Source organism: Schistocerca serialis, chromosome 11 (genome assembly GCF_023864345.2).
Source record: "Schistocerca serialis cubense isolate TAMUIC-IGC-003099 chromosome 11, iqSchSeri2.2, whole genome shotgun sequence".
NCBI classification, from domain to species: domain Eukaryota; kingdom Metazoa; phylum Arthropoda; class Insecta; order Orthoptera; family Acrididae; genus Schistocerca; species Schistocerca serialis.
Genome location: NC_064648.1, coordinates 92,825,124 through 92,851,289, shown reverse-complemented (window position 1 = coordinate 92,851,289; position 26,166 = coordinate 92,825,124). Strand labels below are relative to the sequence as shown.

Here is a 26,166-nt window from a genome sequence, read left to right as displayed (position 1 = left end):
TTTGGTTCATCATAATAGACCCTAACAAATGGTACCTCCTAATCAGGGCACAAAGTCCTTAGGCCACCATCCAGTCACACTTATACAGGGTATAAATGATAGAAGCTGCCATAATTATACAGCAGGTACATGTCATTGTGCTTGATAAAAAAAATCTATTGAGATATCACTGTATCACATTCTTTATTTTGGTACTCCTAAAAGGCAGATATTTGTGGGTTTGATAGTTGATGCACTTCTGTTTACATTGTCATCTGACGGCATAGAGCGTTTCTTGTCTATTACAGACATTGACACAGTGGTCAGAGAAAGGTAATGGATGAAGCAGAGCAATGTAAGCATTGGACGTGTACAAGAATGCTGCGTGGTGTCTTAGATATTAAAATACTACCGAAACAAGCAGTTTAAACAGTCACTGGGTGGTTGACAACATATAATCCATTTTACATAACCAATGAATTAAGTATAACCAAATGTTTTCTCTTTTACAACATTACCATAAAGGAGGCCATGGTAGTAAAGAAAAGCTACATAAAATAAAATGTGTTTCCCGTAGTACAAAATGAACCAATTATAATTTGTTGTGCATTAATTACAATCAACTGTTTTCTCTTTTTACAATAAAACTGCAATGAAAATTAAATTCAGGTTGTTTCCCTTTGCTACAAAAGTACTGTAATGAAACCCACATTACATTGTTTAGTGTTACACCAGTGTTCAAAATGCCCGCCATTCATTTCAACACGTGCTTCATGATGGCGACCCCAGTCTTGTCACACTCATTCACACGTGTGCCCATTTGCCTTCACGGTATTGGCAGCATCGAATATCCTCTGTGTAAGTTCATCCACACTATTTACTTTCTGGACATAAGTAAATCCCTTCATAGGGCCCGAAAAGTAAAAAAAATCCAGTGGATTTAAATCAGGACTGCATGCTGGCCATCAATGTGCACAAAAACATCCTATCCATTGTCCTAGAAATCGTCCATTCACAACCTCCATACTGTGTGACCAGTGTGGGGTGGAGCACCACCATGGAGGAACCATGTATTGTGACATATGGCTAATGGAACATTTTCCAATGAAGTTGTTAGCAATGTCTCCTCTAGATAGTTTCGGCAATTGTTAGGAATCCATCATGCAGGTAAAACGTAAGGCCCAATAATTAAATCATCGATTGTACCTGCTCGTACATTTACAGAAAAGTGGTACTGAAAATGTCTTGCTACTACTTGGCATGGATTGTGTTCATTCCTCGTGTGCACGTTATGAAAATTAGTTATTCTGTCGTGAATCAAACACGGTTCAATCTGTGATGAGTATTTAGTTTACCATACGATCTGTTGTTGCCTACCTGTTTCCGATTCACTCTCGCTATATCTTTATGCGCAGGGGCAGGGGTGATCCTAGAAGTCGGTCTAGGGGGGTTTTGGGGGAATGGAATATCGCTTAACTAAACGAGAGTTGGGGTCCTCCACCGACAAATTGTTAAAATTTGGTGTTGCTTAAAGTAGTTTTTGGTAACATGTCTACAGAATGTGTGTGCTCGTGAAAATAATACGATTTGTCCCAGATGTCTGGCAATTTCGAATTTGTTTGTCTGGGGTCAGCAGTTTGTGTTGGTAGGCATACCCAGCATAGGCCTATTTAGCTTCCTTGATTGTTGTAGGTGGTATTCGTACGTTAATAATCATCCAGTGTATATTAATAAATAATAAGATGCCCTTTTTAAGTTAATAATCATCTAGTGTATATTAATAAATAATAAGATGCCGTGTTTAAGTTAAATGATATTTATTGGTTTAGATAGTAAGCAATTTGCTGCTCTTATTCTTTTGTTGAAATGTGTTTGAAATACATAGCCCCATAGCTAACTCCTTGCCACCGCCCCTGCACAACAGTAAATAATGCAAACCGATCGCTTACATAAGCGTACCTGTGTTGGAGGACGTGTGGGACAGGCTACCTTAGTTTTTCATTCTCTTTAATGGATTCTTCCAGTCTACTATGCATAATGTTTCCACAAGTCACATCTAATCCGTGTGCGCTGTCCAGTGTCAACTTTTCCAAAAACATTGTCCTGAGCCGAACTTTTTTTTTTTCCCTGGAACATTTGTAGGAAATGGACAAACATTTTACTAGATGTTTTAAATCATTTGGTTGTGATTTACTAACATGATTTTTTTTTTTTGGCAGCTTATACCAATTACATCTTGTATGTCGGTTTGTATATGCCTAAAATACTTCTCCTTAACTTTCTGCCAGTTACTCGTCTTGTTCGCATTGTGATAATCTAACTACTTCTCATCTTGTAGCAGACTCTTACAGTTAATGAGACAAATGTATTGTCATCTATGAAACTTCCAAAATAAATATAATCTTAAATCATTGCAGTGCCAAATGTTTTATCTGCCAAGTGCCTAAACCTAGTCTGAAGAGCCAGTAGTTACTCAGATACCCTGAATTTTGAAAATACGTGTTGGTCAGTTGATAAGACTGTCAGGTTTTCCATGATAATAGCTTACCCTTGCTCTTTGTAGGAAGGTGCTCCCACAAACAGTGATGTTATTTTATTCCTTATTTGTCTTCCGCATGTACACTACTGGCCATTAAATTTGCTACACCTAGAAGAAATGGAGATGATAAATGGGTATTCATTGGATAAATATATTATACTACAGCTGACGTGATTACATTTTCATGCAATTTGGGTGCATAGATCCTGAGAAATCAGTACCCAGAACAACCACCTCTGGTCGTAATAACGGCCTTGATACGCCTGGGCATTGAGTCAAACAGAGCTTGGATGGCGTGTACAGGTACAGCTGCCCATGCAGCTTCAACACGATACCACAATTCATTAAGAGTAGTGACTGGCGTATTGTGACGAACCAGTTGCTCGGCCACCATTGACCAGACGTTTTCAATTGGTGGGAGATATGGAGAATGTGCTGGCCAGGGCAGCAGTCGAACATTTTCTGTATTACATTTTGCCATTCGTGCACCCAGGTTCGTCATTGAGTACACCATTGCAGGCGCTCCTGCTTGTGATGCAGCATCAAGGGTAACCGGAGCCGTGGTCTCTGAGCTGATAGTCCATGCTGCTGCGTCGTCGAACTGTTTGTGCAGATCGTTTTTGTCTTGCAAACATCACCATCTGTTGACTCGGGGATCGAGACGTGGCTGCACGATCCGCTACAGTCATGCGGATAAGATGCCTGTCATGTCGACTGCTAGTGATACGAGGCTGTTGGGATCCAGTACGGTGTTCCGTATTACCCTCCTGAACCAACCGATTCCATATTCTGCTAACAGTCATTGGATCTCGACCAACGTGAGCAGCAATGTCGTGATACGATAAACCGCAATTGCGGTAGGCTACAATCCGACCTTTATCAAAATCGGAAACATGATGGTACGTAATTCTCCTCCTTACACGAGGCATCACAACAATGTTTTACCAGGCAACGCCGGTCAACTGCTGTTTGTGTATGAGAAATCGGTTGGCAACTTTCCTCATGTCAGCACGTCGTAGGTGTCGCCACCGTCGTCAACCTTATGTGAATGCTCTGAATAGCTAATCATTTGCGTATCACAGCATCTTCTTCCGGTCGATTAAATTTTGCGCCTGTAGCACGTCATCTTCGTGATGTAGCAATTTTAATAGCCAGTGGTGTAATAAAATAATCTTCAGTCTTGATAAATTTGCTACACGATCAAAGTCCAAACAGAAAAGGGTAATAAATTCCTGTAGTAATTTCTTGATGCAAATACTTAGTCTCCTCATGTATTATAAGTTTCAGTACAGTCCAGATATCTAAATCCAAGGCATGAGATGACAAAAATATAGTAAATTTTGATTACAAATATGTGTAGCAAGGTGTTAGTAATTATTTTCTATTTTAACTGTCAAACCAAATTTCTTCCATTCCAGATTCATGTTACACTCCAGGACTGCCATGTGAGAGAGTCTGCTGTATGTAAAATCCATTAAAATTTTGTTACTCTTAAAGTGTTTTCCTTTTCACTATATTCTTTACTATTATTTATCATTATTATTTACTCCTTCATACTGGGAAATAGTTATCGACAGAATTAGATAACAGAGTACCTTGTTATATGCTACCTCTGTATATACATCAGAGCAACTTTTAGTACTCACTGTCAGCTTTTCTGTACAAGTTTTTACAGAAGCATTTTTGCGTGTAGCTTTCATTGACGACATGCTCCCTGCCCTTTTACTAGATGACTCCGCCATGGTGGACTTAGTTTTGCATTTTATTCGGGCAGGGGTTTTTTATAGTTTAAACTGAGTGTTTGTTTTTTTTAGCGTTGATTCTGGCTTTTAGCCTCTGATTTTAAACTGAGTTTTTAATGTGTTCTTGGTGATTGGCTTTTCCTCTTTTTTTTCTCTATGGTCGGCCAACCACCGTCACACTCTGTTTTTTTTACTTTGTTTTGTCTGATCTCTGTCGGAGTCTTTCTCATCCTGTGTCGTCTGACGTCTTTCCTGCTGTTTGTTTTTTTATTCTCTTTGGGCGGTTTTAATTTTTTTTTGGAAAAAGGGACCGATGACCACGCAGTCTGGTCCCTTTAATCCCACAAACCAACCAAGCTTTCATTGACAGTGTTAGATATCTCTTACTCTGAGGCGCTCCTTAAGACATCCATGTAGAGTTGGAAGCTCTGTCATGTACTTGGTGTGACATAAAGGCATTTGCTGACAAAATTCTAATGCCACACGTCTCCCAAGGAATACCTCAAATAAACAATAATACAACACAAACAAAATATGTGTACTAATATGTAACAATACATGCAAAATGTGGGCCTATGTGCCTTACATTATTAATAAACTGCACAATTCCTCATTTCTAGAGTTCCGTATCTCAGCTGATAAGAATGGAACCCATACAGGATCACTATGTTATTCGTCCGTCTGTCTGCCTACCCGTGCGACCATTTTTATTTTATTTATTTACACGTCAAGTTCTGTAAAACCAAATTGAGGAGCAAATCTCCAAGGTCCTGTAACGTGTCAGTACATGACATTACAACATAAAAGTAATAACAGATAAAAATAAAATGTGTATGAGCCTGAAAAACGTCAAGCCATAAGTTTCAGTAAACCCAGTCAGCAATATAACGTAAGAATCAGCTTAATTTTTAAGGAACTCCTCAACAGAATAGGAGGAGTGACCCATGAGGAAACTCTTTAGTTTAGATTTGAAAGCGCATGGATTACTGCTAGATTTTTGAATTCTAGTGGTAACTTCTTGGAAATGGTTGCAGCAGTATACTGCACGCCTTTCCGCACAAGAGTTAAGGGAGTCCAATCCAAATGCGGGTTTGATTTCTGCCGAGTATTAACTGAGTGAAAGCTGATTATTCTTGGAAATAAGCTAATATTGTTAACAAGAAATGACAGTAAGGAATATATATATTGAGAGGCCAATGTCGAAATACTCAGACCTGTGAACGGGGGTCTACAAGAGGTTCGTTAACTTACACGACTTATTGCTCGAACCACCTGTTTCTGGGCCAAAACTATCCTTTTAGAATGGGAATAGTTACCCCAAAAACATAATACCATACAACATAAGTGAATGAAAATAAGCAGAGTAGACTAATTTTCATGTCGGGAGATCACTCAATTCAGATTGCATTCGAATCATAAAAATGGCAGCATTAAGTCTTTGAACAAGATCCTGAGCGTGTGCTTTCCACGACAGTTTACTATCTATCTGAACACCTAGAAATCTGAACTGTTCAGTTTCACTAATCATATGCCCATTCTGTGAAATTAAAATGTCAGGTTTTGTGGAATTGTGTTAGAAACTGTTAAAACTGAGTCTTACTGTGATTTAGCGTTAGTTTATTTTCTACAGGCCATGAACTTATCTCATGAACTGCACTATTTGAAACCGAGCCAATGTTGCACGCAACATCCTTTACTACCAAGCTAGTGTTATCAGGAACAGAAATATTTTAGAGTTATCCATAATTATTTATTTATTTACATAGTTTATGCCCACATTGGAGCACTAAAATCAAACATAATACAACAGAGTCTACAATGATTAAATTTAGGTCTTAGCAGTCAGCAATTTCTTCGTTTTCCAAAACTTCTTCATTCGCAGTGATCTGGCTGCTCGTTCTTCTGCAGGTATGACATATTTCTTCCATTCTGATGGTTTGAATCTCAGCCGTGTGTATTTGTTCTTCAGAAGCAGTTTCTCTTCACTTTGTTGAATTTGGTGTGTGGTGATGTTCAGTTCATCCAGATCACTTTGTACTTCTTTAACCAGATGTTTTTGGTTTTACTGTTCCAGAAGTAGTCAAAAAGTTGCTTCAGGATTCTAGTATTTGGAAGGTGAGATATGTGGCCGAAAAATGCAATCCTTATTTTCTGCATTTTAACAAATATGGATTCACTTTCTTTATACACTACTGAATTTGGCAAAAGTCTCCTCTGCCCATTAACTTGATGTTTCTTACTGATAATTGTTAGGAGTATTCTTATCTCAACTTTCTGCTATTTGTCAGTTGCTTGAGTATTTGGTCGGAATAGTGTTTCGCTTGCATATGTTGCTTCCAGTTTAACGATGGAGGAGTAATGTCGAAATTTAGCATTTATTGAGAGAGATTGTTTTTAGTAGGTGGCCACATTGTTCTCTGCGCTCACTGAAGTTCTAATGTTCTACTATCTACTGATGCTCTTTCATTAACATTCCAGGTAATAAGCTCACCAAGATATTTAAACTTTATTTTAATTTTTTGATCATTATGGAGTATGATATGGGATGTGTCAACCGAGAAAGCTGGGCATCATTTCTGTTTTCTCAAACGAAATTTGCAATCCAATCTTTGCAGCTAGTCGTTCTGTTTGTTCTGTCTGAACCTTTTCTTCATTAATATTGTTTGCTAACAGCGGCAAATCATCTGCAAATGCAAGGCAGTTAAGTTGAATCTTTCATCCAGTCTTAACAGGTGGTGGGCATATCTTTTTCCATTTACACATGATTTTCTCCAGCACCCAATAGAACAATAATGGAGACGATCCATTGCCTTGTCATAGACCAGTATGGATCTCAAAAGGGTTAGAGAATTCATTTCTGAACCTTACTCTAGCTTTAGTATTTTGAAGGGTGACTGCAACGAGGTTGACACGTTTCTGATGTAAACCAAATTCTTTAAGAATTGGCAGTAGAGATTCACGAGGGATACTATCGTAGGCCTTTTTAAAATCGACAAAGGTGATCACTAGCTTCTTGTCCCTGACCCTTCGATGTTTCATTATCCATATGAGACTAATAATTTGATCAGGACAGCTTCGTCCTGGACGAAAGCCTCCTTGATATTCGCCTACTTCACCATCAAGCTGTTCATGAATTCTGAAATACAGAACCTTGGAAGAAATTTTATAAGTAATATCCAGCCAGGATGTACCCCTATAATTATTTGGATCCAATCTATCTCCTTTTTTGTGTAGTGGATGGATTATCGCAACATTCCATTCCTCTGGTAACTTCTCAGTATTCCAAATGTCAGTAAGATGTTTAAGTTCAGGATAATTTGTACATTTGCATATTTCCAAAGTTCTGCCACTAGTTGGTTCTCACCTGCTGCTTTATAATTCTGAAGTGAGTTAATCGCTGCTTGTACTTCATCTGGAAGTGGTGGTATAAGTCTTTCTAAATGTGTTTTGTTTCTTGGATATGGGTCAGATTCAGAATGATGTTCAGGTTCCACACTATTTAGTAACTGTTTGAAATATTTAGCCAATATCATTGAATTGTCATAATTGTTGTGTGCTACCTTTCCGTTTGTATCCTTCAGCATAAGAGTAGGTGGAGTGTATTTCGACTGGTACTGTTTGAATGTCTGTTAGTAATGTCTGGTTTTGTGGTGATTAAAAGCATCCTCAATAGATTTTTAGCGATTCCTTATGAAATTGCCTTTTGACCCAACTGATTTCTTTGGCAGTTGATCATCTAGCATTTATTAATTCCTCCCTGGAGCTTTCAGTTCTCTTTTGTTGGTAATTTAACCAGGTCTTATGTTTACATTGAATCACTACATCGCATTCCTCATTCCACCAAGCATGTTTCTTGCGTTTCCATACAGGAGCTACTTCTTCAGCTAAGGCTTTTAATCAATTGACAGTGGCTTCTAGATTGTCACTTAAAGGTATTCTTGATCTCTCGTAATATATTTGATTATTAATATTATAACTAGGATCATATGTTCTTTTTGTATCTAACTTTTGAGGTTTGCTTTTTCTTTTAGGTGTCAGTTAGATTTTAATTTTAGAAATGTGGTGGTCTGAATAAACATCAACGCCATGCAGCACTTAAAATAGACTTCCTTATGGTATTTCTGATCCATCACCACATCTATCTGGAACTCTACTAGCTTGACGTTAGGACATTTCCATGTCATTAACTTATGTGATCTTCTCTTAAACCTTGTTGTCTTAAACACCAATCCATTTGTAGCATAAAATTTAATTAATCATTCCTCATTCCTGTTCATAAGTTTATGAGCTGGCCATCGCCCCACCACACCTTCGAAATTCCTTCTCTCGTCTTGTCTTCGCATTACAGTCTCCAAGCATCCAAGCAGAATTTTAATGTTAGTTTCTAGTATGGTCCTTACTAGTTGATCAAGTTCATCCTAGAATTTTTCTGTTCCATCCTTGTCAGTTCTATTTTTAACATTAGTTGGAGCATGAATATTTATCAGTGTGTATCTTTTGTTTTCCACCTTAATTGTCAACAATGCCATTCTTGAGGAATTGGACGAAAGATCGTCAATGGAATCAAATATTCTATTGTGTACCAAGAAACCCGCACCAAATTGGGAAAGATTTTCTATTACCCTTTCTCCTGGTGGTCCCTTATAAATTCGATATCCCCCTGATTCGATAGTGTCCTGGTTAACTCTTGAAGGGCTGTGATAACTATGTTCTGTTGATCTAAGACATCTGTTAAATGTTTCAATTTACCAACTTTCCTTAAAGAATTAATTTTAGCACCTTCTTATGTGGAATATGTTGCTTGTTTGTTCATTCAGTGCATCGCTAGGTGCTCAGACTCGCCTTTGTGCTCTACGTGACACCCCACCGTATTCGAATGGTGTCTTCGCCTGGATAATCTCTACGTGACTGTCCAAACCGGTGGATTCTTTTAATAGAAGACTCCTCATATTTGTTTGATTATCTGATCAATGATTAAGTGTCTGACCAAGGTCAGGGTTTACAATTCCAGTTACCCGTAATACTAGAGGGCATATCATTTATATAAATAAGGAACAGGAGTGGCCCCAACATTGATCCATTTGTTGAGACTCCTTTTTTCTGGGAATGGGTACAGGTATCAAGTGTGCCAAGTTGAAATTTTTTGTCAGCTACTATGGTTCCTTGGCAATGTAAAATATTTAAGCTTCTCCAAGTCAGTGCAGTATGGCCACTTATTTCACATATTTGACACCCATAAACCCACTCGCGAAATCCTATAGCGTGCTTTACATTGGCTTACAATAGTAAAATTTGGCAAGAAGCACGGTTTCACAGTACAAGTAAAGGAATAAAATCCAGAAACTGTTGAGTTCTTACTATGTCACATAAAGCAATATTTTTTTGCTATTTATTGGCCCCAGTATGCTGTTCGCCTGCCTGTCAAGACACCTTTTCCTCAGGAGCAGGTATAGGTATGACAATGAAAGTTATGTCAAGTACTAAGCTCTATGGTTCCTTGACTGTGTAAATAATTTAAGTTTCTAATTAATTGCAATCAAAAGATATCACCATATATGTCACATTTTTTATATATATATATATATTTGCAATCTGTAGGTGAACTATCCAAGCACATGTTGGACCTGGTGGTTTAATGGTAAAGTGCATGCCTAAAAACCGAGAGGTGTGGGATCGAATCTCAGTTGAATAATGGCTTTTTCAGTCTTCATTTTAAAATAGCCTTCACCTCCCAACAATGTGAGAAGTCTCCAGAAAGCCCCATATCTAACTACAGTCGGGAATAAATCCGAGATTCAACAGTGGGACTGGATTGTGTACGTAGCATACACTTATGACACCAACTCCAGCTGGTTCATACCAACTTGTGTCAAAAATATACACAAAGACAAAAATGGTGAACAGTTTAGAGTCAGAAAGAAAAAAGTTGCAGAAAAATACCACACTCAGGTTCCATGAAAACAGTTGGAATTTATGGATCTGCTATGTGATATAAGGCATGCGCATATGTAGTGTATGTGTGTTTGCAAAATGACTGGACAGAATTCACACCTACACACAGAAATACACCTCCTATTGTTGCAGTCTTTCCAGGATTGGAAGGTAACTGTTGATGGTGAATACTTTGGAACACCAGCTCCACCCCAGAGAGCACTAGCCTCCTCCTCCAAACCCTACAAATGCTATCGGCCGACTCCTCGATTTCAAGAATTGTGAACTGCTTTCACCCGATCGATTTAAGCAACAGAATTCAGGCATTTCCATTGCCTTTTATTGACACCCACTAACAACACGTACTGCTCAGTAATTCGTGGGACATATATCGAAGAGACATTGATAAGAATATTTTCTCGATTGAGTTTTAATTAGAGTGTGATGGAGAAGTTGTCTGGTCCTGTATAAGGACAGTTTTAGAGTCATTCGAAGATAGTTTGACCACTGCACAGACCCTCATATGGAAGATAGAATAACAGATACACTACTGCTAATTAATTTCAGTACACCCAATGAATGACATCTAGATTCTGTAGATAAGGTCTAATACCGTGGGTACGGTTGACGAAGCAAAGGAATAGTACAACAGTTGTACACATGTCATGATTTTTGTTTGTGGTCATAGAGATACAACAGTATCCAACAAACAATGTTGTATACATAAATATTATGTACCTATCTGATACGTTTGTTTACCTATTTGGCGACAGATGCCGCATTAATGGACCTGCATTTTCCCTGTAGTGATGTGATGTCCGCAGTGAATGACAAGCGTTGCTAAGATACGTAACGTGTGGTTCCTGCATTTCAGTTCCTTCGTGACATTGAAGTGTGCACACTGCTAGTATGGCTTCACGAGTGGAGATGTCCGTAGAAAAACTGGCTGGTATTGTAGCACTTAGCCAAGCAGGTTTCTCTATTTGCCAAATTGTGAAACAGTGTAGTGTGTCTGTAGGGGGAGTGCAACACACCTTTCACTGCCAGGAGACAATAGGTAGCAATAAGGACATACCATGACCAGGACGACCTCGTAAAACAACCAAAAGTGAGATAAATATATCAGAATTACCAGTAAGAGAAACAGATTTAAAACAGTGCCCCAAATTCATGCAGAATTGGTAGAAGTGAACACGACAACAATATCTGTTGCAATAGTAAAAAGGAGACTGACTGAAATCGGGTTGAAAGGATATGTCATAGTAAGGAAACCCCTTCTAAGGCCCATAGATAAACAGAAGAGATTTGAATGGACTAGAAAACACCGTAGTTGGACACTGGAAGAGTGGCTGAAGGTGTTATTCACCGATGAATCAGAGTTAGAGATTTTTGGAACCAGAAGGATAATATTTGTTCGCCGATTTGTAGGGCAAACGGTAGTCCAGAAGTGTGTTCTACCTACAGTTAAACACAGTGGAGGTTCTATTATGGTTTGGGGATGTTTTACTGGGGATAGAGTTGGTGACATAGTGAAAATAGAGGGGTGTATGGATCAGAAGCAGTACCACTGCATACTTCAGTATCGGGCAATATGAAGTGGATTGTACTTAATAGGGAAAGGGTTCACCTTAAGACAGGATAATGACCCAAAACATTGGTCAGCATACTGTAGAACTACATTGCATCAAAGGAAGATCAGAAAGTACTGAATGATATGGTATGGCTGTCTCAAAGCCCTGATTGTAATCCCATTGAAATAGTCTGGGATGAAGTGTACAGATATATCATGGAAGTTAATATATCCAGCAAGGAATATCTCTGGAGTATTGTTAAGGATGTGTGGAATCATATAGATCCACAATACCTACAAAAACTGATTGACCGCATGCTTCGACTTTGTGAGACATTCATTAAATCCAAAGGAGGGTACTGTAATGAAAGTGAAATATAATGATTGCGATTGTATTATATATGTGGAAGTTAACATAATAATATTTTGTGAGAAATAATGTTCGATTTGTGTTGTAAATCTGAAATAGCAGGGTGTGTCGAAAATAATGAGCGGTAGTGTACCTCTGGCATAGAGAAACAAGGGAAACAGCTGAAAACAAGTGTCACCAGGTTGGTTTCAAAGAGTACTCTATGGCATTGGTTCTGTACTTAGCTTGCATTTATCTTGAATCTCCTGCCCAACTCAAAGTCCAAAGTGAGTGGAAAAAAGCGTAAAGGTCTCCTGTATGTAAGAAAGTTTGAAGAACCGATCCACAAAATTACAGACTAATATCTTTAACATTGATTTGCTACAGAGTTCCTGAATGTATTTTCAATTCAAATGTAATAAATTTCCTGAATACTGAAATGCTTCTGTCCTTCAGTCAGCACAGTTTTAGAAAGCATCACTCATGTGTCATGTGAAACTTGGCTTTTCCTTTTCCCATATGATATCCTTTGAACTGTGGATGAAGGGCAGGGTGTAGATTCCATATTCTTAGATTTCTAAAAAAACATTCGACACAGTGCCTCACTACAGACTGTTAACGGAGATACGAGCATATGGAATAGGTTCTCATGAGTGGCTCATAAGTAACAGAACACAGTATGTTGTTCTCGATGATGAGCGTGTCATCAGGAGTGACCCAGGGAAGTGTAATAGGAGCTATGTTATTTTCTGTATACAAAAATGATCTGGCAGATAGGGTGAGCAGCAATCTGTGGCTGTTAGCAGATGATGCTGTAGTGTATGGGATAGTATCATCACTGAGTGACTGTAGGAGGATACAGTATGACTTAGACTATATTTCTAGTTGGTGTGATGAAAAGCAGCTACCTCTAAAAGTAGAAATATATGAGTTAATGTAAATGAGCAAGAAAAACAAACCTGTAATGTTTGATTATAGCATTAGTAGTGCATTGCTTGACAGTCATGTTGTTTAAATATTGAGGTGTAACATTGCAAAGTGATCTGAAATAGAATGAGCATGTAAGGATTGTAGTAGGAAAGGCAAATGCTTGACTCGAGTCTATAGAGAGAATTTTGGGGAAGTGTGGTTCATCTGTAAAGGCGACAGCATATAGGGTGCTAGTGTGACCTGTTCTTGAGTAACCTATTCTAGAGTGCCAGGGATGTGCACCAGGGAGAATTAAATGAATACATTGGAGCAATGCAGGTGTGGGCTGCTAGATTTGTTACTAGTAGGTTCGATCAGCCTGCAAGTATTATGGAGATGTTTCGGGAACTTGAACTCAAATGGGAATCCCTGGAGGGAAGAGTTAGAGATTTTTGGAACCCAGTTTTCGAGGAACACTGTTGAGAATATTTAGAGGACCGGCATCTGAAGCTGACTGCAGATTGATCCTACTGCCACAAATGTACATTTCATGTAAGGACCACGAAGATAAGAGAAATTAGGACCCTTAAGGAGGCATGTGGACAGTCATTTTTCCCTCGCTCTGCTTGTACTTGTAGAAGGGTTATGGATATCTCAGCCCTCTCCCTGGGGAACCGTAGCCCCCGTCGCCAGAATACCAGAAACCTAGTGTAGCACCCACAATGGCGAACACGACAAAGACACGTATGTGGCCAGGAAATGATACACAACGAGGCTTTTTGCTACTGTGTGTTTCTTAAATATGAATAAGTTTTTGGAATACTGATACCAGTCACAAAATTTGTTGACTACTGAAATTATTTAATTAGCAACATACTTTGAAGTTAGGCATCATCATTGAGCTGCAGTGGCAGTAGAAAAATATTTAGCGCAAGGGTGCGTAGATGTTAAAGTTTGTGTGTGTAGTCTTGGCAGCTGCTGTGGGCATCCTGCAGAGAAACAGAAGGATAGCTTAATAAGAGGCGATCCCTCTCTGTTTGTTGGTCTGCTGTTCACACGGAAAAATTTTAAATAACAACTCACTTTGTTCATCTGAAGTGGCTGTCTTCTTACGATGTGTTCAGCAACCTCCATTTCTATGAATTTGTTAGCCATCATTAACAAATTCCTGAAGGTAACTCGAAACACGATATCGCAAAAGAACTTGACTGTGGAGCAAAGCAACATGGCAGTCAGAACAGACTGTGTTTTGATCTACCTATCAGTATGTCTACCTGGCTGTTGGAAGTCACTTGCGATGCATTCTACATATTATACTGTCACATCACTGATATTGCTCGACAACATATATTACAGAATGGGAGACTGTGACAATTTTATTGTAGAAATGACACTATAAAATTTTATTTTAAAGAATTTCAATGGTGTTGCTCGGACCTAGGTTTGTATATGATCTTAATGTGTATATGTTTTCTATTGAATTGAAGTTGGTCAACAAATGTGAGTTCTTAAACTCCACTGTTTCATTTACGATCTTGTTTTTCAACTTTTAACGTGGAAGACTCGTCCATTTCCCCCGAGATGGCCATTTTGCAGCTCTTTTTGAAATTATGCTGTTGCAACACTGTGGCCTGTTTTGTCCATGTGTTTTGCTGTGGCTGACTTCTTAGGTTCATCAAGTCTGAAACGGTCAACAAGTTCTTTAAAATGGGTTTTAAAATTTCTGTCCATTTGATCATTGTAGTATTACAGTAGTTGCAATGACTGCATATAGCTCTGTAAGTTTGTAATTTGCTCAGTTCTTCTGTTGATTGTGAGATGTCATGAACCAGTTAAGTTGTTGTTGGCAGAAATGATCCTGATACCTCTGCTTTCGAACAGGTTGGCTGTTTTGTATAAAATGGCTCTGAATTGCGGTATAGTTACACAGTTGGGTTTTTGTATGTTGGCTGATGGCCCTGTCAGTTTGTTTGCTTTTGTTTTCTGGTATGTGTTGTGATAGCGCACCTAGTTCATATTCATCATAGCCATTGTTTTGTGAAATCTATTTGATTGTGTGTGTTTGTGGGTCATTGTCGCCAGCACAAATTGGGAATTTCTGTATTCTGTTTAAGAAAGCAGTGAATGCAAATTGTTTTGCATGTGTTGTGTGTGTGTGTGTGTGTGTGTGTGTGTGTGTGTGTGTGTGTGTGTGTGTGTGGTGGGGGGATTTGCAGTGACAGTGACTGTTTGTGTTGGTTTCTGTGCACATTGATGTTCAGGGTCTGCTTTGTATTTGTTATTGTCATGTGAAAGAAGTTTATATTGTTATCTTTCTGGTGTTCTCTCTGTGTGAAATGGCTGTTGTTATGAAAGCTGTTGAATCTACATAACAACATCTCTATTTGCTCTTCAATTTGATTATATGTTATGAATGTGCCATCTACATATCTGCTGATTTTGTTACTGTTAAGTCAGGTATATGTACAATGCTTAAGTTGCAACATAAGCAGTAGTAGCATGCACTAATAAGTACCCCATGTGCATACCAAAGGAACCAACTTTACTTCCCCACCAAAGGGGTGACTGAACAACCTAATGAGTAGCAGACAGTTCATCTACGGAGGGGAGCAGTTGTCCACCATTGCAGTTATGTTCTTAAGTGCACATTTTAATTTTAAACAAGTAGCCAATGAAATACAGTCAGTGAATTTTAAAAAAATACATTGAGTGATATATTTAAACAGCTGGAATCGGGGCAATTCTGATGAATGTAAACAAGACTTTTATTCACAATATTTCAGATTTCAAGCTCTAACACCTCGACACAGGATTCGTTGACACCAAATATAAAATGAAAGATGAGATCTTATGATATCAAGATGCTGGAACCTGTTCAATATTATAACAAGAACAAATGAAATAGGCCAAATGACTTACAGTCTTTGGATAAACTACACTCCTGGAAATGGAAAAAAGAACACATTGACACCGGTGTGTCAGACCCACCATACTTGCTCCGGACACTGCGAGAGGGCTGTACAAGCAATGATCACACGCACGGCACAGCGGACACACCAGGAACCGCGGTGTTGGCCGTCGAATGGCGCTAGCAGCGCAGCATTTGTGCACCGCCGCCGTCAGTGTCAGCCAGTTTGCCGTGGTGTACGGAGCTCCATCGCAGTCTTTAACACTGGTAGCATGCCACGACAGCGTGGACGTGAACCGTATGTGCAGTTGACGGACTTTGAGCGAGGGCGTATAGTGGGCATGCGGGAGGCCGGGTGGACGTACCGCCGAATTGCTCAACACGTGGGGCGTGAGCTCTCCACAGTACATCGATGTTGTTGCCAGTGGTCGGCGGAAGGTGCACGTGCCCGTCGACATGGGACCAGACCGCAGCGATGCACGGATGCACGCCAAGACCGTAGGATCCTACGCAGTGCCGTAGGGGACCGCACCGCCACTTCCCAGCAAATTAGGGACACTGTTGCTCCTGGGGTATCGGCGAGGACCATTCGCAACCATCTCCATGAAGCTGGGCTGTGGTCCCGCACACCGTTAGGCCGTCTTCCGCTCACTCCCCAACATCGTGCAGCCCGCCTCCAGTGGTGTCGCGACAGGCGTGAATGGAGGGACGAATGGAGACGTGTCGTCTTCAGCAATGAGAGTCGCTTCTGCCTTGGTGCCAATGATGGTCGTATGCGTGTTTGGCGCCGTGCAGGTGAGCGCCACAATCAGGACTGCATACGACCGAGGCACACAGGGCCAACACCTGGCATCATGGTGTGGGGAGCGATCTCCTACACTGGCCGTACACCACTGGTGATCGTCGAGGGGACACTGAATAGTGCACGGTACATCCAAACCGTCATCGAACCCATCGTTCTGCCATTCCTAGACCGGCAAGGGAACTTGCTATTCCAACAGGACAATGCACGTCCGCATGTATCCCGTGCCACCCAACGTGCTCTAGAAGGTGTAAGTCAACTACCTTGGCCAGCAAGATCTCCGGATCTGTCCCCCATCGAGCATGTTTGGGACTGGATGAAGCGTCGTCTCACGCGGTCTGCATGTCCAGCACGAACACTGGTCCACCTGAGGCGCCAGGTGGAAATGGCATGGCAAGCCGTTCCACAGGACTACATCCAGCATCTCTACGATCGTCTCCATGGGAGAATAGCAGCCTGCATTGCTGCGAAAGGTGGATATACACTGTACTAGTGCCGACATTGTGCATGCTCTGTTGCCTGTGTCTATGTGCCTGTGGTTCTGTCAGTGTGATCATGTGATGTATCTGACCCCAGGAATGTGTCAATAAAGTTTCCCCTTCCTGGGACAATGAATTCACGGTGTTCTTATTTCAATTTCCAGGAGTGTATATATGTGAATCTAAAAAAAAGTTAAGTCATGCACAAAAGGATGCCATCTACTGATACCTCAGAACCACTGAACGAAACACTGATATGTTTCGGTTTGAACATTAAAACATTAACTTCCAAAATTCTTTACTCAACACTCATGCACGAGTAGCATTTTGCTGCCTAAACAACATTACCAGATTGGCGTCCACTGACAAAAGACACCAAAACACCTCACATGCTCTCGGCTCAGCAAGTCACCTGAGCAAACTGCCCTAGTCAGAAGTCCACTGTGGTCAACCACATTTGGTTGCAAAAAGTCATTTATGCTTAACATTTAAATTATAGACAATTGAAAATTATTAATTACAAATATTGAAACATCCTTTCATTTCATGCATAATTGTTATAAAACTCTCTTATTTTTTTATATCATTACATCACTGGAATACACACAGTAGACAAAACTCTTACTTTAAAAATGAATTAAAAACAGTTTCGACCGCAATAAAACATTTGTTTACAATGTTATTCAGTTTCGGTTGCAATGTGACCATCTTCAAAAGATTTATACCACGATGCTAGGTAGTGGCAGTGAATGGAGCTGGTGTTATTACTCCATGAATGTCAAAAACTCACTTTGTGGAGTCATATCACCTGTCCCGTTCAGCACTGCGCCATCGGCTACCGTCATCATATAAATGGTCTGAAGATGGTCACATTCTGACTGAAACCGGTAACACTTTTAAATAAATGTTTTATTGTGGTTGAGACAGTTTTTTATCCATTCTTGAAGTACTGTTAGCCAGTCTGATGTTTCTCCATGAGAATTGTCCTCAAAAATTTCTAGAAGTCTTTACTAAGTTTACTCCTACCATTTCCAAACTGTGTTATTCAAATATTATCTTTATCATACCAATTTCCAAATTTTTGTTCAATAAACATACAGTCAGATCTTGTCAGGATTAATGCAGCACCGCAACTGTTTTTTGGTGGATGACTTGTCTCGGCACTTAAATTTCGAAATCAGTTTCCTCTTCTCTTCTCGGAAAATTCTCAGTAAAATTCACGCACATTACACAGGGTCAGTGGACAGCAGTGCCACAACTATGATAGCTTTGCTATTTTGTTACACTTACAGAGTCACTTTCTAAAAACAGCTATTGAATTAAATTAAAACTTAGTTTCTGTAGGGAGTAATTCAACTCTTAGAAAATGGCTTTCCGTGACTGCTACACGAATTACAGCTCTGTGGTACTGACAATGGGGGGATCGAGTCACTAATTAAATTGACGAAGACTAAGGATTTCCGTGGATTATAATGGGATGTGTAGCAGAATATGTAAATGCTGTGGCACATATGTTAGCCCAGTAATTAGCCACATTTGTAATTTTTGCTTTGGGAATGGTCAGTTGTATGAACTGATCTATGAGAAAAGGATAATGTAGGGGAATTTTAGACCCATTCCTATGCTATCTGTGTTCTCTGAAGTTTTTAAAAAGGATGTGACAAACAGCACTCGATTTTCAGTGAGCTTTAAGAGCACGGAGGGAACTCACAGGCTGTGAGTTTGTGAATGGGTGTAGAGGCTACTATGACCATCACTAGGAGGATCGGAAATGGGGGCTGGGCAAACATCATTGAAAATTCCAATATTATCAGGGTTGACACAGATTATGGAAATCAGGGAATATCAGGGAATTTCAAACACATGAGGGAAATCTGAAAAAAAAAACACTGGAAATATTTGGTTTTTGTCTCAGAAAATGAAATGGTTGGTGTTTACTGAGGTGTCGTGCATCATCGCGGCTGGGAGCAGCCGAGAGTGTGCGCCGCTTCCTCAGTTTCTCATTCCCACTGCTCCTTCCCTTCCTACCACTCCCCTCAGCTTGCAGTCAGTGCTGCCACCACTTCTTGCCCCTAGCCTAGCAGCTGCCAACGAGAGCCAAGGAGGCAAGAGTAGTAGTTTATTTGGATCTGATTCTCCGAAACTACAGATGCTGTGGCCGGAGACAGAGGTTATGTGTGACTGAGTTGTGTCTGAGTGGAGAGAGAGAGAGAGAGAGAGAGAGAGAGAGAATGAGTGTGTGTGTGTGTGTGTGTGTGTGTGTGTGGGCCAAAAGTGCAGGCTGCTCGTGTGGGTATCTGTAATGGGTCGGGCCTGCTGACCTAAAGCCATTTGGTTCCCACTGAAGTGCAGGCCCTGCCTGTCGGATCTAGTCTCACCGACCTGCCCGCAGGCTGGGTCTGTTTGTGTGTGACGTAATGCAGCGGATTTTCACGGTTTATCCGTGGGCCCAGGACTATGGTGTTCCCCGGCAGGCCAGAGGCCGTGGGCGATGGACTTCAGGAATTACAACTGTCTCATCATAAGTATGTTGTACAGTGTGGCATTTTATAGACATTTTATTTGTTATAGTTCATTCTGGCACTTAAAAGTACTGTATATGTTGGAAAGCGTGGAAAATAAGAAGAAAAAGATTATGCCAGTTGCTGGCGGTTTGTGCTTGTATATTTCTCGAAAGAAAAATCCCTGAATACCTGTAAAATAATAGATATAGCACAGTGGGTAATAACCGACAATAACGAACATTGTAGAACCGATATTTCATTGGGGGTCCCCTGCAGTGTTGCTTTACACAATTCTTTCCCACCTTGTACACTTCTTTCAAAAGGTCAGCTTTTTCCTGAGGTTATTTCTGAAATCAGTGAAGGTATTTTAAATCTGTCTTGCAACTCCAAGGAAATATGCATTTTTATCACAATATGTGTTTTGTTTTATTGAAGTAAAATAATATCAGTGGTCTGAATGAAACACACATACCATTTGGCTTGGTTTCTCCATCTAAAAACGGTTCATTACAAAAGAGTTTGATGTTAGTACTTAAGATTTTTGCTCACATCAGGAAACCCCATCTGATTGCTAGCTTTTTAAAATATTTCCTCATTTGCACTATTGTACCATAGCTGCAAAGACAGATTGTCAACTTATGTCTTAACTTACCTTTGAGATCTCAAAATTTGTCATGGAAAAATGCTAAAACCTGTCCGGAAATCAGGGAAATATCTTGGATATTTGTGGCAACCCTGATTATTCTCTGTTAGTATTTGGGGGCTGATGTATTGCACTTTTAGTTACAGTTATGGAGAATGTTCTAGAAGTGTTGAAATGTAGAAGCTTTTTTCTTTCTTTCTTTTTTTCTATTGTGGTATTTTCTGAGAAATTGTTCATCTTCCTAAACACAAAGAGGCACAGGTAAACCTACATTTATACTGCATCCAGTTGATACAGGGTCTGTGTTAAACAAGAAACTATAATCAAATGGGGAAGTTGGTTTATTTGAAAAACTATATGGTGTGTCCTCAGATGGAAAACCAGTCGTAAGCAAAGAAGGGAAAGCTGAAAGGTGGAGGAGTATGTATAAGGTCTCTACAAGAGAGGTGAACTTGAAGGCAATATTATAGAAATAGAAAATGAAGTAGATCAGATGAGATGGGAGATACTATACTACGAGAAGAATTCGACAGAGCACTGAAAGACCTAATTCGAAACAAGGTCCTGGGAGTAGATGAGATCCAACTACTGGTAGCCTTGGGGGAGCCACACCTGACAAAACTGTATCTGGAGTGCAAGATGTATGCAACAGGCGAAATAACCTCAGACTCCAATTAGAATGTAATAATTGCAGTTCCAAAGAATGTAACTACTGACAGGAGCGAAAATTATCAAAATATCATTTAATAAGTAATAGTTGGGTTATAAACACAAAGTCAAATAGGGGTAATGCAGGAGTAGGTTTAATAATGAATAAAAAAATAGGAATGCGGGTAAGCTACTACAAACAGCATAGTGAACGCATTATTGTGGCCAAGATAGATACGAAGCCCACACCTACTACAGTAGTACAAGTTTATATGCCAACTAGCTCTGCAGATGACGAAGAAATTGAAGAAATGTATGATGAAATAAAAGAAATTATTCAGATAGTGAAGGGAGACGAAAATTTAATAGTCACAAGTGACTGGAATTCGAGTGTAGGAAAAGGGAGAGAAGGAAATGTAGTAGGTGAATATGGATTGGGGGGAAGAAATGAAGGAGGAAGCCGCCTTGTAGAATTTTGCACAGGGCATAACTTAATCATAGCTAACACTTGGTTTAAGAATCATGATAGAAGGTTGTGTACATGGAAGAACCCTGGAGATACTAGAAGGTATCAGATAGATTATATAATGGTAAGACAGAGATTTAGGAACCAGGTTTTAAATTGTAAGACATTTCCAGGGGCAGATGTGGACTCTGACCACAATCTATTGGTTATGACCTGTAGATTAAAACTGAAGAGAATGCAAAAAGGTGGGAATTTAAGGAGATGGGACCTGGATAAACTGAAAGAACCAGAGGTTGTACAGAGTTTCAGGGAGAGCATAAGGGAACAATTGACAGGAATGGGGGGAAAGAAATACAGTAGAAGAAGAATGGGTAGCTTTGAGGGATGAAGTAGTGAAGGCAGCAGAGGATCAAGTAGGTAAAAAGACGAGGGCTAGTAGAAATCCTTGGGTAACAGAAGAAATATTGAATTTAATTGATGAAAGGAGAAAATATAAAAATGCAGTAAATGAAGCAGGCAAAAAGGGATACAAACGCCTCAAAAATGAGATCGACAGGAAGTGCAAAATGGCTAAGCAGGGATGGCTAGAGGAAAAATGTAGGGATGTAGAGGCTTATCTCACCAGGCGTAAGACAGATACTGCCTACAGGAAAATTAAAGAGACCTTTGGAGATAAGAGAACCACTTGTATGAACATCAAGAGCTCAGATGGAAACCCAGTTCTAAGTAAGGAAGGGAAAGCAGAAAGGTGGAAGGAGTATATAGAGGGTCTATACAAGGGCGATGCACTTGAGGACAATATTATGGAAATGGAAGAGGATGTAGATGAAGATGAAATGGGAGATACGATACTGCGTGAAGAGTTTGACAGAGCACTGAAAGACCTGAGTCGAAACAAGGCCCCCGGAGTAGACAACATTCCAATGGAACTACTGACGGCCTTGGGAAAGCCAGTCCTGACAAAACTCTACCATCTGGTGAGCAAGATCTATGAAACAGGCGAAATACCCTCAGACTTCAAGAAGAATATAATAATTCCAATCCCAAAGAAAGCAGGTGTTGACAGATGTGAAAATTACCGAACAATCAGTTTAATAAGCCACAGCTGCAAAATACTAACGTGAATTCTTTACAGACGAATGGAAAAACTAGTAGAAACTGACCTTGAGGAAGATCAGTTTGGATTCCGTAGAAATACTGGAACACGTGAGGCAATATTGACCTTACAACTTATCTTAGAAGAAAGATTAAGGAAAGGCAAACCTACGTTTCTAGCATTTGTAGACTTAGAGAAAGCTTTTGACAATGTTGACTGGAATACTCTCTTTCAAATTCTAAAGGTGGCAGGGGTCAAATACAGGGAGCGAAAGGCTATTTACAATTTGTACAGAAACCAGATGGTAGTTATAAGAGTCGAGGGACATGAAAGGGAAGCAGTGGTTGGGAAGGGAGTAAGACAGTGTTGGAGCCTCTCCCCGATGTTATTCAATCTGTATATTGAGCAAGCAGTAAAGGAAAAAAAAGAAAAATTCGGAGTAGGTATTAAAATCCATGGAGAAGAAATAAAAACGTTGAGGTTCGCCGATGACATTGTAATTCTGTCAGAGACAGCAGAGGACTTGGAAGAACAGTTGAACGGAATGGATGGTGTCTTGAAGGGAGGATATAAGATGAACATCAACAAAAGCAAAACGAGGATAATGGAATGTAGTCGAATTAAGTCGGGTGATGTTGAGGGTATTAGATTAGGAAATGAGACACTTAAAGTAGTAAAGGAGTTTTGCTATTTGGGGAGCAAAATAACTGATGATGGTCGAAGTAGAGAGGATATAAAATGTAGGCTGGCAATGGCAAGGAAAGCGTTTCTGAAGAAGAGAAATTTGTTAACATCGAGTATAGATTTAAGTGTCAGGAAGTCGTTTCTGAAAGTATTTGTATGGAATGTAGCCATGTATGGAAGTGAAACATGGACGGTAAATAGTTTGGATAAGAAGAGAATAGAAGCTTTCGAAATGTGGTGCTACAGAAGAATGCTGAAGATTAGTTGGGTAGATCACATAACTAATGAGGAAGTATTGAATAGGATTGGGGAGAAGAGAAGTTTGTGGCACAACTTGACCAGAAGAAGGGATCGGTTGGTAGGACATGTTCTGAGGCATCAAGGGATCACCAATTTGGTATTGGAGGGCAGCGTGGAGGGTAAAAATCGTAGGGGGAGACCAAGAGATGAATACACTAAGCAGATTCAGAAGGATGTAGGCTGCAGTAGATACTGGGAGATGAAGAAGCTTGCACAGGGTAGAGTAGCATGGAGAGCTGCATCAAACCAGTCTCAGGACTGAAGACCATAACAACAACAAGTAATAGTTGTAAAATACTAACAGGAATTATTTGCAGTAGAATGGGGAAACTGGTAGAAGCCAACGTCGGGGAGGATCAGTTTGGATTTCGGAGAAATGTAGGCACGCACGAGGCCTATAACTTATCTTAGAAGATAGGTTAAGGACAGTCAGACATACATTTATAGCATTTGTAGACTTAGACACTGTTGACTGGAATACTCCCTTTGAAATTCTGAAGGTAGTGGTGATAAAATACAGGGAGAAAAGGGCTATTTACAACTTATACAGAAAACCAGAGAGCAATTATAAAAGTCTATGGGCATCAAAGGGGAGGAGTAGTTGGGAAGGGAGTGAGACAATGTTATCGCCTACCCCTGATGTTATTTAGTCTGTACGTTGAACAAGCAGTAAAGAAAACCATAGAAAAATTAGGAGTAGGAATTAAAGTCCAAGGAGAAGAAGTAAAGACCTTGAACTTTGTCAATGAGATTGCAATTCTGTCAGAAACAGGAAAGTACTTGGAAGAGGAGTTTAACGAAATGAGTGGAATGTACAATGAACAGCAACAAAAGCAAAACAAGGATAGTGGAATATGATCAAATTAAATCAGGCAATTGTGAGGAAATTAAATGTAGTCAAATTAAATCAGGTGATGCTGAGAAAATTAGATTAGGAAGCAGGACACTGAAAGTAGTAGATAAGTTTTGCTATTTGGGCAGAAAAATGACTGAAGACTATCATAGTAGCGGGGATATAAAATGTTGGCTGGCAATGGCAAGAAAAGGTTTTCTGAAGAAGATTATGAAAAGGAAAGTTGCTACTCACCACACAGTGGAGATGCTGAGCCACAAATAGGCACAAAAAAAAAAAGACTGTCACAAGAAAATAAAGCATATCTAATATATGGTGAGTAGCAACTTTGCTTTTCATAATATTGTTACATTCCATCCTGGATTTTCCATTGTTGCATTTTTTGAAAAAGAGAAATTTGTTAACATCGAATACAGATTTAAGTGTTAGGAAATCTTTTCTGAAAATATTTGTCTCAAGTGTAGCCATGTAGGGCAGTGAAAAATGAACTGTAAACAGTTTAGACAAGAATAGAAGTTTTTGAAATGTAGTGCTACACATGAATGCTTAAGATTAGATGCGTAACTAATGAGGAGGTACTGGACAGAGTTGGGGAGAAAAGAAGTTTGCGGCACAACTTGACTGAAAGGCACAATTTGACTGAAAGAAGGGATCAGTTGAGGGGACTCATTCTGAGACATCAAGGGATCACTAAAGTGTGGTGGGTAAAAATCGTAGAGGGAGACCAAGAGAGGAATACAGTAAGCAGGTTCAGAAAGATGTAGGCTGCAGTAGTTAGTATGAGATGAAGAGGCTTGCACAGGATAAAGTAGCATGGAGATGTCCATCAGACCAGTGTCGAGATTGATGACCCCGACAGCAACGTGTTGCTTCTGTAAAAATAAATTTGCCCAAAAATTTATGTATTCTTCTCCCAGAGAGGAAGCTAAAAATATTGTTTATAGTCAAGTTTTATGTTACAGTGCATTGAGCGTGTAAAATATGTAGCTTTATAATTGGTAGACAGTACTTGTACATTTCAAAATTTGTTCTATAGAGGACTTGCATAAATAAATAACTGTGCAGTGGTGAGTAATCAGCTGGCTTGTTATGAGAATGATAAGCCTTGCCTTAGATATGCCAGTGCCTTTATCAGAGCAACTAAAATATTCAGTCCTGTAAGTTCAGGATTTTTAGTGTAAAATGAGATGGAAGAAACCTATGCAATATAAGAAGAATATTTCAACAATTAAATGCTACCAATCAGACTACTGGGTGTCGTACTTGTCATCGACACCTACATCAACATCTACACTCTGCATACCATTGTGAGGTGCATGACAGAGGGCATGTCCCATTGTATCAGTTATTAGGGTTTCTTCCTGTTCCATTTACATAAGTAGCATGGGAAGAATGGCTGTTTGAATGCCTCTGTGCATGCAGTAATTATTCTAATCTTATCCTCACGATCCCTGTGTGAGCAATACATAGCGGGTTGTAGTATATCCCTAGAGTTATCATTTAAAGCTGGTTCTTGAAGCATTCTTAATAGATTTTCTTGGGATAGTTTATGTATATCCTCAAGAGTCTGCCATTTCAGTTCCTTGTGTATATCTGTGACACACTCCCATGGATTAAACAAATCTGTGACCATTTGTACAGCCCTTCTCTGTACACATTCATTATCCCTCGTTAGTCCTTTCTGGTATGGAGCCCACACACATGATCAATATTCTAGAACCAGTTGCACGAGTGATTTGCAAGCAATCTCCTTTGTAGACTGAT

General features: G+C 39.7%; 1 long non-coding RNA gene across 1 annotated transcript in view; it reads left to right on the top strand.

Moving 5' to 3' along the window:
• The window catches only part of LOC126427115 (uncharacterized), a 43,801-nt gene that overhangs the window by 8,749 nt on the left and 8,886 nt on the right, over positions 1-26,166 (top strand). The window lies entirely within an intron of this gene.